The sequence below is a fragment of the Rhopalosiphum padi genome, chromosome 3 (genome assembly GCF_020882245.1).
Source record: "Rhopalosiphum padi isolate XX-2018 chromosome 3, ASM2088224v1, whole genome shotgun sequence".
Lineage (NCBI taxonomy): Eukaryota > Metazoa > Arthropoda > Insecta > Hemiptera > Aphididae > Rhopalosiphum > Rhopalosiphum padi.
In genome coordinates this window covers 38,918,738-38,930,120 of record NC_083599.1, presented here as the reverse complement: position 1 = coordinate 38,930,120, position 11,383 = coordinate 38,918,738, and positions in this window count along the sequence as shown.

Below are 11,383 nucleotides of genomic sequence, written 5' to 3'. Positions count from 1 at the left end.
TATTTCATGTTTTTAACGAACGCCCACCAGCATAAAAAACGATATATTACGTATATTCGAAAGCAGTAGCTTTCAACAGCAGTAGACTGAACTTCAAACAAGTCGATGACGATAAGAAATTTAAACTACGTAAAAGAGACGGTAGAATAATAATATATATTTCTATCTCTGGATAGCCCAATTCATTATTAGACATCAGCTACAGGCAAGGCAACCAGGACTTATAATCTACGTCTACAAACAGGTGAATAATATAATTTGTAATTGTAATTTGAATTTAATATAATGACCCAGGTAGTAGGTTCATTAAATGGGTACTTAATTCGTGTGTATTGTCTCTGTTTTACAAACGCACGACTGCTGGTTTTGAATACCAACATTAATAATCAATAGTCGACATAGCAAATGTGTTGTCAGCCGAATCCATTTTGTGTTGTTATAATAATAATAACCTATACAATATACAAGTTGAATTGAGGTATTAAATAATGTAAATTTACTAATATTATCTAGCCTATTTTAAAGGTTGATACATACATTATTTCAAAGCGAGTTATCAGCATTTTGAAATTGTTTTATTTTATAATTATATATAATTCTCTTTAAAATTAATATGCAAATAATGAAATAAGTGTACGATTTACTAGATCTGTGTTTCTTAAAGTTTCCTCAGAACTCATAGGTTAGATCATTGTCTTTTCAAATATTAATCGTTAATCCATCTATATTATAACAATAAATAAATTAATAAAAAAAAACCTGATTATTGTAATATTAATATTTTTCTGATCATTTAATTAAATTAATTTTATAATATTGTAATCATTACATAGTCAACTCTTGTATGAGCTCAAAAAGGAAAACAAAATGTAAACTATGATCTAACTCTACAATAAACTTTCCTATTGATGTAATTAATTGAACGAAAAGTTTAAATTTAAGTTGTATAATATGAATAAAACAACACAGATGTTGTCATGTTGAATAATATAGTTTGTATTATTGTTTTATTATACTTATAAGTTCGATCTAAGTTTGTTGCTAAATATATTTACTAACTTACTATACTAGGTTTTTTTTAAATTTGTTTAGGTAAATAAGAATACAAGTTTAAATTTTATTTATCTAAAAAATATAATTTATTAAAATAAGCATATCGAGCCCTCAAAGTAAAATTATATAGTACATATATCGTTGTTTAAATCAGTTTTTCGTAATATAAAATTAATTTTATTGAAATTCGTATGTTTTTGTTGTGTGTAAAATAGAAATAAGTATGTAGTCTTTTAAGTTTTGGATAATTATTTCAAAAATAATGTGTCATATTAATTCAGTATAACGTATAAGCCGTTCCGACGTATAAACGTAAGCGTACGTGAACGTTTAAGTGAACTATGTTCACGACAAGTCTATGAAATGTAGATACGTCATAAAAATATATATTGCCCCTCCTCTTATACAGTGCGAGTATTTTTGTTTGATAATGTCGTACTTATCAATAAATTATGCTGACAAAATAAAAAAAATTTTACTTTAGAGTTTATTATATGTTGACAGTTTCTGATGTTCAGCCATAAAATAATTATTCTACAGTAGTCTTGATATTCCGACATTGCGTCAGCCCCGACCTATACCCCGTGTTCGGCGCCACTGTCCAGCACCCTCAGTGGTCTATCATAGTTTTACCACATCCAACTATGATTTTATTTTAGAATTATCGCTTCAAAATTCAGTGTATAATTTTATTTGAATCTTTCGATAAAATTGATGTAATTTCAACAACAGTTATAAACTTGTAAGTGATATTAAGTATATAAACCTTATATTGAGTTAAATCGTATACAATGGATGTAGTAACGGCGTATTAATTGATACAAAAAATGTTGCCGACATCAACGACGAATCGCCAAATTAGGTGTTCGATATGCACATGCACGATGCAACTATACTCGTATTTATCCACAGATGATTTTTTTTTATACGATTATACCTATGGATTGTCCATTGTACCCGTGGACAGGGCCGAACTTCCGCTTATGCAAAATAGGTAGCTGGATAGGAGCTCTTCCCTTCTTACGGCCCACTGGCCTCGGCTAAGTACCAAAAAAAAAGAAAAAGACCCCTTTTTTAGTAGTTGCCTTGGCGTCCCGAGGGCCTGAGACCCTTAAGTTCGGTACTGTCTATGAATAATAATGTGACGCATGCGCACGTCGAACACATAATTCTGAGACTCGTCACTAACTCACTAATATCAACAACCGAATAATACATCCATATTATATGATTTAAGATGTAAACACGCATAATAGTTCAATAAAAGTGGCAAGTTACGAAAATCAATTCATTTTAATTTTTCTATTTTACAGAATTATTATTTCTGTATTAAAAGATTTCTGTTTTGTATCGTATACTCGTCGAATTGATAAGATTCTACTGTAAATATATATAGTTACGACGGATGTGTGAGCTTATATCAGTAAGGTTAGGACGCTGATTAGTGATTATAGAGAACGTAATAGAAACATCTGACAAATAAAAATGTAAAATTATTACAAGTTAATCGTATGAAAATTATTTGAATAATAAATAATTTAAAATTTACTACATCTGAAAATTCCTAAAACTAATATTTTGAAATTTTACTTTTCATATTAATTTACTCCGAAAAAAAATATCGATATCGTTAAAAAAAAATTGTAAAACATAAACTACTCGACTTAAACAACCGTTTTTACTATCGACAATGTTTCTGAAAAATCAGATTTACAAATCGGCTATTTTGAATTCTTCCCGAAAATATGTATATACTTGATCAAATTTTGAATTTCTTGTAAAAAAAAATAAATAAACAAATAAAAATAAAAAACTATCGATCAAAAGTGATCGTTCCGTTTGTCAGGTCGTCTCCGTCCGTCGTCGCTGTCCGGACGAACGATATTATGCTGCGCGCGGCACCGCCCGCGGCGTAGTCATGAACTGCAAGTACGCAAATGCGCGCGCGTCGTTCTGGAGACGGCCGGCGGTCGCGGTCGCGGTGGCCGCGCTGCTGACCACGTGCGTGTTCAACTTCGTGACGGCGCCGCTGGTGATGTGCACGATGGACGGGGGGTGCGCCGAGGTGTCGGTCACCTCGCTGCGGGGCATGTACGCCCGGACGATAGCCGGCGCGTGTCTGGCGTCCGCGGCCGCGTTGCTGTGCAAGTGCGGCGCGACGGTGCCGATCTACGAGCAGACGATGCGGGCGCACGACGTGTACTCGCCGACGACGGTGGCCGAGCGCCGGGACCGCGCGCTGTTCCGCGGCCTGTACGTGGCGCTGTGCATGTCCGTCACGCTGCCGGTCAACGCGCTGAGGCTGTCGCTGCTGGTGGCCAACCGGTCGGACCCGGTCGTGCTGGTGTTCTTCGTGTTCATGTACGCGGAGAACGTGGCCATGTGTCTGGGCGAGACGTGCTTCGTCACGTGGTGCCACACGCTCAGCAACAAGTTTCTCGAGATCAACCGCGACCTGCAGCGGCTCGGCGAGGAGACGACCGCGGCCGCGTGCGGCGATACGGCCGCGGCCAAATCGATAACCACCGCCTTGATGGCGACGACCGTGTGCGACACCGCGGCCGCCGCCGGACGACGGGTCACCTACGGCGGTGATTTCTACGGCGGTTCCGGCAAACAGTCGATCGCCAACGCCGTGGAGGTGATACGCATCCGGCACCAGCTGATCCGCGACGCCATGTCCGTGCTGGTCGACCTGTACGGCATACCGGTCGGCCTGTCGCTGTTCACGTTGGGCGTGATGACGCTGTTCGACATCTACTATCAGGTGTCCGACGTCATGGGAGCCGACTCGAGGCTGATGATATTCATCTACATGTGGCTGTTGCAGTACACCATCAGGTTTTCCGCAATCGTAGTGACGGCGCACAACACGGCCAAAGAGGTATGCTCGACGAGCCGCGTCCTTTTCGCTGCTAACAAAATTTACCAAACAAAAAAATGTTCAAATAACTTACTTCGTGCAATGGTACAATCATTAATTCTGTACGGGGTAATCGCTTGGGGGGGGGGGGGTGGTTGTTTGTAACACTATACATAAATAGCTAATTTAGCATTCGAGCAAAAAAAAATTATCAAAAATAATCCTAGGCGAGCCTCTAAAACTTTATCCACGGTTCAATTATGCGAGTATTAGATATTAGTAACTTATACGAAAATAAACAAGCTATTTTCTATATATTTAAGACAAATGCAATTAAATCTAAAAATCAACCTTACAACGCAAGGAAAACATTTTTCGAAATACCATTCATAAATAATAAAAAAAATCGGAAAATACGTTTGAAGTCTCTAGTCCTCTAGATATGATCCCTAATAATATATCAAACTGTTCAAACTATATCGTAATTTTTGCGATATTTTTGAGCTGAAAAATTGGTTTTACGATAGTTTATAAAGGATATAAAAGAACATTATAGAAAAATTGTATTTAAAAATGATTTCATATTTTATATAATTCGCAAAAAATATGAAAATATGGCCAACTGCGCAACTATAAATGTATTCTTATAACTTAAATATAACTGATATATTGTTTATTTTAACCCAAAAAATGTGTCTCTCCCTATATTTAATTTTCTTGTTCACTTAATTTATTTTTATGTACCTATTAGTAATTTACTATAAATTTTGTAATTATAGTTTTTTTTTTCCTTTCTCGTTTTTTATTATTTTGTCTTTCACCAAGTCTAACTAAGTTACCTTGCTTTTCTATTATAGGTTCCGTCACAGTAAAGTAAAATATTAGTTTTTTTTCTCTCTTTGTATATTTTTCACCTGTACAATATCTTAAAACTAGCAATAAAGAAATTATTATTAAATACAACTATTATTCCAATATTTTACAACACTGAATTCATTATTTATTAAAGCATTGCTATAGGGCATAGATATTATTAAATATTGATAAATCACAAAAATCATAGTATCACAATTCACAATATCTATAACGTTGTGCATTTAAACATTTGAAGCAAATTAACTATGCAAATTCCTCGTCTGTTCTAATATCAATGTTATTTTCATTTAGGTACTTTAAAGCTTTAAAGATCTCGTTAATCAATTTTAACAACTAGATAAACATAATATAAAAATACATAGTCATTTTGCGTTATATGGTTTTAAAAATAATATAATATAATATACATACATCTGTTATAGGCACTCAGATCAAAGATATTTATATCGGATATAAACAATCGTTATTTAGATAATAATACGAAAGAAGAGGTAAATAAAAATGATTCTAAAAATTATAACTTTATTAAGAATATTTAATAAATATTTATTACATTTACAGTTACAGATATTCTTTAATCAACTTATCAATTGTTCAATTGAAATTACTGCTTACGATTTTATTACTTTAAACAATCATCTAATAACTTCTGTAAGTTATCCATATATTGTAAGAAAAAAACATTTAAATATGAATAAATAATATTAATATTTTTAAATTCTGCGTAAAATTATCTAAAATTCTTTATTTTATTATTTAACAGGCCATTGTAGCTGGAACAACATACCTCGTAATATTATTACAATTTGATTCAAAAAAAGTACACGAAGACGAAGACGAATGAAACAATAAATATACTGTGCGAAGGTGCTGTTCTAGTTAATTTTGTAACAATAGCATTTAATTAAAAGTCATAGTTTGTTTTAGTTGCTTTTTGGCTATTTATAATATATAACAATATGGAAGTAAAATATTGTTTATGTGTCATAAACAAATGTTAGTATTACATTAGTTTTTATAATATTATGGTAAACGATAAGTTTGACAATATTGGAAAAATAATTGTCAAGTGTAATTTTTCTTTAAACACCACAATAACTCCTAAGTTAACAATAATTTTATAATCTTGAAATTACTACAGTTTTGTAATTTTCAATTTTCAGTTATTTTATAAGAATAGGTATCTACTCAAATGTTTTTATATGTAAAACACGAAATTATGTATTTTTTTCAAATCGTAAATGTATAATAAGTTGTTTACACATTAATGCGGCATAATGTAGTGTGTATGATATATAGGTATTAAACATGCATTATAATATAATGACGACTATTTCGCAGAAAAAAAACAAGTGTCGAAAGTCGGTTGTGGTGGGAATAACCAAGTATTTGTTAGGTACCTAATTGGTATACGTATCACAGCTGTCAATCACCGATGTCCTTCGACCTTTTCGCGGTACTCATATATATTGTATACTTACCCCGGATAGACTTAAACGTATGCTTAGAATACGATATAATAACACGCGTTTCGGAATCGACCAAATCGTTTGCGCGGGGCAGGTGTGTTCGGTCCAAAAAACGAGAGTTGGCGCCGCGGCAGTCGACAACGAAGCCGCCGATACAGTTTTTTGCGGTGACGGATTTCTTTCAACTGCGCAGAGAATCAGACAATAATGGATCTCATCACGGTATATAAGGTGCATGTAATCAAATAACTCACTGTATTGGCTATAACAGTGACCACTCATCCTCGCAAAACTATAATATCAACTACGCCAAATACACCGTTCGTATGTCCGGATTCGCTTTACAACAAGTCTTGCAGGAGGTTGACGTTATAAAGGCACGATAGACAGAGTATTGGTTAATATAATAACGTTTTGAATATATACGCCATATTTTCCAAAAATATATCTCAACGGTTTCGTTTTTCCCGCGCGAGAAAATTAGTCAAAAAACGCACTTTTGTTGCTTACTCCTTATAGTTTTCAAACGACAAGCGGTGTGCGGTAATGTCGCCCGGGTCACGGCCATAACCGCAAAATCGAATAGTGTACATTTTAAAACAGAATAAAACGACCATATATACCTACTCATTGTCCACGACCGTGCACTTCCCCAGTACACAGGAAATTAATATTGTTTTCGCACAAATAACTATATACCGGCGGTTCGCACAATATAGGATTTTGGATATTAATTTTGAAAACTAATCGCGGGCCACGTGCAGTGAACCGATGAGATATAAATAAAACGTATCGTATAGAAGTAGTTCAATTCGTTAACTCTTAAAGACGTGTGTAGAATTTTGAATATAAAAATTCAGCGTTACGGTGAGTGCCGTTTGGCATATTATTCCGTACGAATAATACATCGTTACCCATAAAACGTTATCGTACTGCCGTAACACACGCCGGTGCAATACGCCCTCCGCCCGGCGCGCGGTGATGCGTTTCCGCGGCGCGACAACGGTGCTGCGCGACACCGCCGTGTCCGTCGCGTTGTTGCTGTCGTGCGCGTACAACTACGTGCGGTCGCCGCACGTGATATGCTCGCTGGGCGACTGCGGCAGCGTGACCGCCACGGTGGTCATGGCCATATTCCCGCGGGCCGTGGCCGTCGGGTGCATGGTGTCCCGGGCCGCGGTGGTGTACAGGACCGCGACGGGCGCGGTGGCCGCGTACGAGACCAAGACCGCCGCGTACGAGGCGCACCATCCGGCGGACGCGTGGGGCGCGCGCTGGCGCCGGGCGGTCGTTGCGGTCGCGGCGGTCGCGTGCGCCGCGCTCATCGTGCCGGTGAACGCGTACCGGATCCACCTGTTGTACCGCCGGTACCGGGACGCCGGCATCGCGGCGTTCCACGTGCTCATGTACGCGCAGAACGCGAGCATGTGCTTCACCGAACTGCAGTTCGTCGTCTACTGTCTGGGGCTGTGCCTCATGTACGGCCAGATCAACGACGAGCTGTCGGCGCTCAAGTCGCAGACGATCGCGGTCAACCGGTACCCGGCGGTGTTGATGTCCTGTCGCTGCCGCCGCCGCCGGTCGCCCGGCGCCCCGCCCGGCCGTCGTCCGCCGCTCGCCGACAGCGTGGAGCGGCTCAAGCTCAGGCACCAGTTCGTCAGCGACGCAGCCGGCGACCTGAACGCGCTGTACGGCTTCCAGCTGGGAGCGTCCCTGTCCGCGCTGTTCGTCATGGCGCTGTTCGACATCTACGCCGTCGTGTCCAGCGTCGTCGAGACGGCCAAGGGCCACCTGTTCTTCTACTTGTGGGTGTTCCAGTACGCGTTTCGGTTCGCCATGATCGTGTTCACCACGCACGTCACCACCAAACAGGTAGGACAGGTATTAAATATTAACGTTATGATGGGACAACTGCGTCGGGCGTGACCACTGCAGTGGTATACCTATTATAATGGGCATGGACCAGTTGAGCCTAAAACAATATTTGTATTTTAGGTCAGTACACCAATTGCGCTACTTATATTTTAGGTTCCTTATTTTTACATGGACATATGTAAGTTACTACACGGCGGAAAAAGTTACATATGTATATACACAATTAAATATAGCTAACTAATATACATTCAAATATACTTAATTTAAAGCAAAACGTATACGAAATCACGGGAAAATACGACAAGCTACAAGCTGATAATAGTACCTATAAATCTATTTAAAATACATATTTTTATACAAGTATTTTTATATACTGCGTGTAATGTAGAATAATATTATAAGCCCTGAAAACAACTGAACGCAATTGGTCTATCTATCCGAAAAAGACAGAGCGCAATTGGTATATTAAAAGGTCGTTTTAAGCGCAATTGGTAAACTCCCATTATAATGTACTGCAGACGAGTGATGCGTCAACGATGTGGTTTTTTATTTTCTGAACGGAGTGATGAAAACTTTCCTTTATTGATTATATACATTATAATAAGGAGCAGATGATTTTTTTGAATATTGATGTATAAAAATCGAAATTTGAACGAATATTTTATGAGTTAATAAATTTGGTGTATCAAATAAGGATTATATCACGTTCTTCGTAATGTTTTGATTTTTACATACAATTTAAAGGGGATTTTAGTCTACCAATATTATTATATAGACGAACAGTTTTTTATTTTTACAAATTATGAAACTATTTTTACATTAATACTAATTAATAATTACTATAATTCATAAAATCACCATACTCCCTTATGTTCAATCATATAATCAAATATTATTAACCTTACTATTTGATCCTTATTATTAATTTAGAAACGAACCCTTCAAATTTCGATTAGTTTTTTATTAGTTTTCAAAAAATCTTCTCCATAGCAATTAATAATAAAAAAAGTTCGTTGTTATTTGAAAAATGAACTTTGGCATTATCACAGGACGTCACTTTAATTATGTCTAAAAAATGAAAATATGGTCTCTGAGTATACTTAAAAATTCAAAAAATCATAATTTGAATAAAGGAAAAAATCGAGATGACCACGCTTGATAAATCACCGTATGTATTATAATTCTATACAATTTAAATCATGTAAATTATATAATATTTGTTTTAAAAATATTCATACGTAGGTATACTTAATACTGACTGCGTGGTCCTTTACGATCAATTAAATATAAATATATATCAAACTTTAAAATCAAAGGCTTTGAAACTCGAGTTGGATTACGCAATACTATTTACAACAAACTAATTTTTCCGTCAAGTAATAAAAAATTTTTTTAGGCACTCAAAACGAAAATTTTTTTAACTGATATCAATTCTCGGCTTGCGGATAACACTGCAAAAGAAGAGGTAATGTTATGCTGTATACATAACATAATTGTTGCAGTAATAATTTTATTGTAAACGTTTCTATTGGTTTTAGTTACGATTGTTTTTGCAAGAAATATCCAGTCGTTCGGTGGACTTCACAACCTTAGATATGTTTATTATTAATGTACGTCTCATTACTTCTGTAAGTTATACCCTGGTTAACTGTTTAAATTTAGATAATTTATTTTTACATATTCTTTAAGCATCGCCAACAAAACCGTACACAAAAGGCATACGATAATTTATTAAAGCGTATATTTATTTGTAGTTTTGACATTTTTTGTCCGATCCTTGCTTGTAGCTGTGGTAAGGGGACGATATTAAGCACGCCATACATGGAATTCCAAAAAATATATTCATGTCTATTTTTATAAAGTTAAAATAAATTTCAATTATTTTATAAGTAATCAATTAAAAAATATTAAGTTATTAAAAATGCAATCTCTCCAAACAAAAAAAGTTAAAGACACGCCTGGCTGTCTGAATATATACTTTGTATAATTTCATATTTTATTTAAGTTCTTGTTATTTCAAATATAAGCACGTAACTGACGTTGTAGCAAATAATAATTTTCTGCGCTGTGTTTATCGAGGCGACCCTACTCCCGGAAAGTCAATATTTGTTTTTGATTTGTAACGCGGTATGCGATCTTTAATCAAAATCAGTATGAAACATTATAAAAATATGAGACAATTATCTAATAACTGACAAATGTCCTAAGGTAGTCATGACAATAATTTTTATATATATTATGCATTCACATTTTCATAAAAATATTTTGTTTAGTGAAATTAAAAATATAGATATAGTTTTAAAAAAAACCAAAAATAACTATCTACAACAAATGTATAATACGATTTTTTATATTATAAAATGCATACCTTCATTCGTACAGACATATAATGTATACATTATAATAAAAACACTAAAAAAATTCGAAATCAGATTTACTTAAAATCTTTGCAGAAAATCACTGACCAATGCTAAAATCAAAATACAATCATATAATAATTAAATTGTGATTTGAGGGGATATAGTTTAATCCGTAGATATATAATATATTTACTTAGGTAAGAACTACCTATATAAGTTTATTTTTGGAACTTTAAGATTAATAAAATAACTATACTTTAAAAAAAAAATTGATTATAATTTATTATTGTTTTTTAAATTATCCATGCACCTCTACTATCTTAGAACTAAAATGGAAAAAGTCAAAAATGTTAATGTCGTTTTGACTATGATAGAAAACGACAATAGTTAAACGAAAATTTTGAGGGATTAACATTGAACATGGGTTGGACATATTTATTGGTTTTAGTATTTTATCGTAATGATATTATCTGTTTTCTTTTATTCTTTATGTCAATTCAGCACTTATTTAAATTTGGGTTTGTAGAATTTCGAAAAAGGAATTACGGCAATGCGTAGTTACATAATATAATCCAGATAGAAGTAAGTCTCCTAAATGTCCTAAATCTAGATTTATACGTAAATAGTAAAAAATCTCCCTTCAAAACTGACATGTATAATACTACCTAATTCTTATCTAATTTTAATAAAATATATAACTGTCTCTTTTAGCTTCATCTCAATAATGGTTCTAACTTATTGTGTTTTTTATTCATTTATCAGGCGATTGTCACAGGTACAACTTATCTCGTTATATTGTTCCAGTTTCAATAAATTAAGGATCAAAGCAAATATTATCTTTAAATAGTATTTATATTATATAATTTATTAATTTATTCTATTATGTT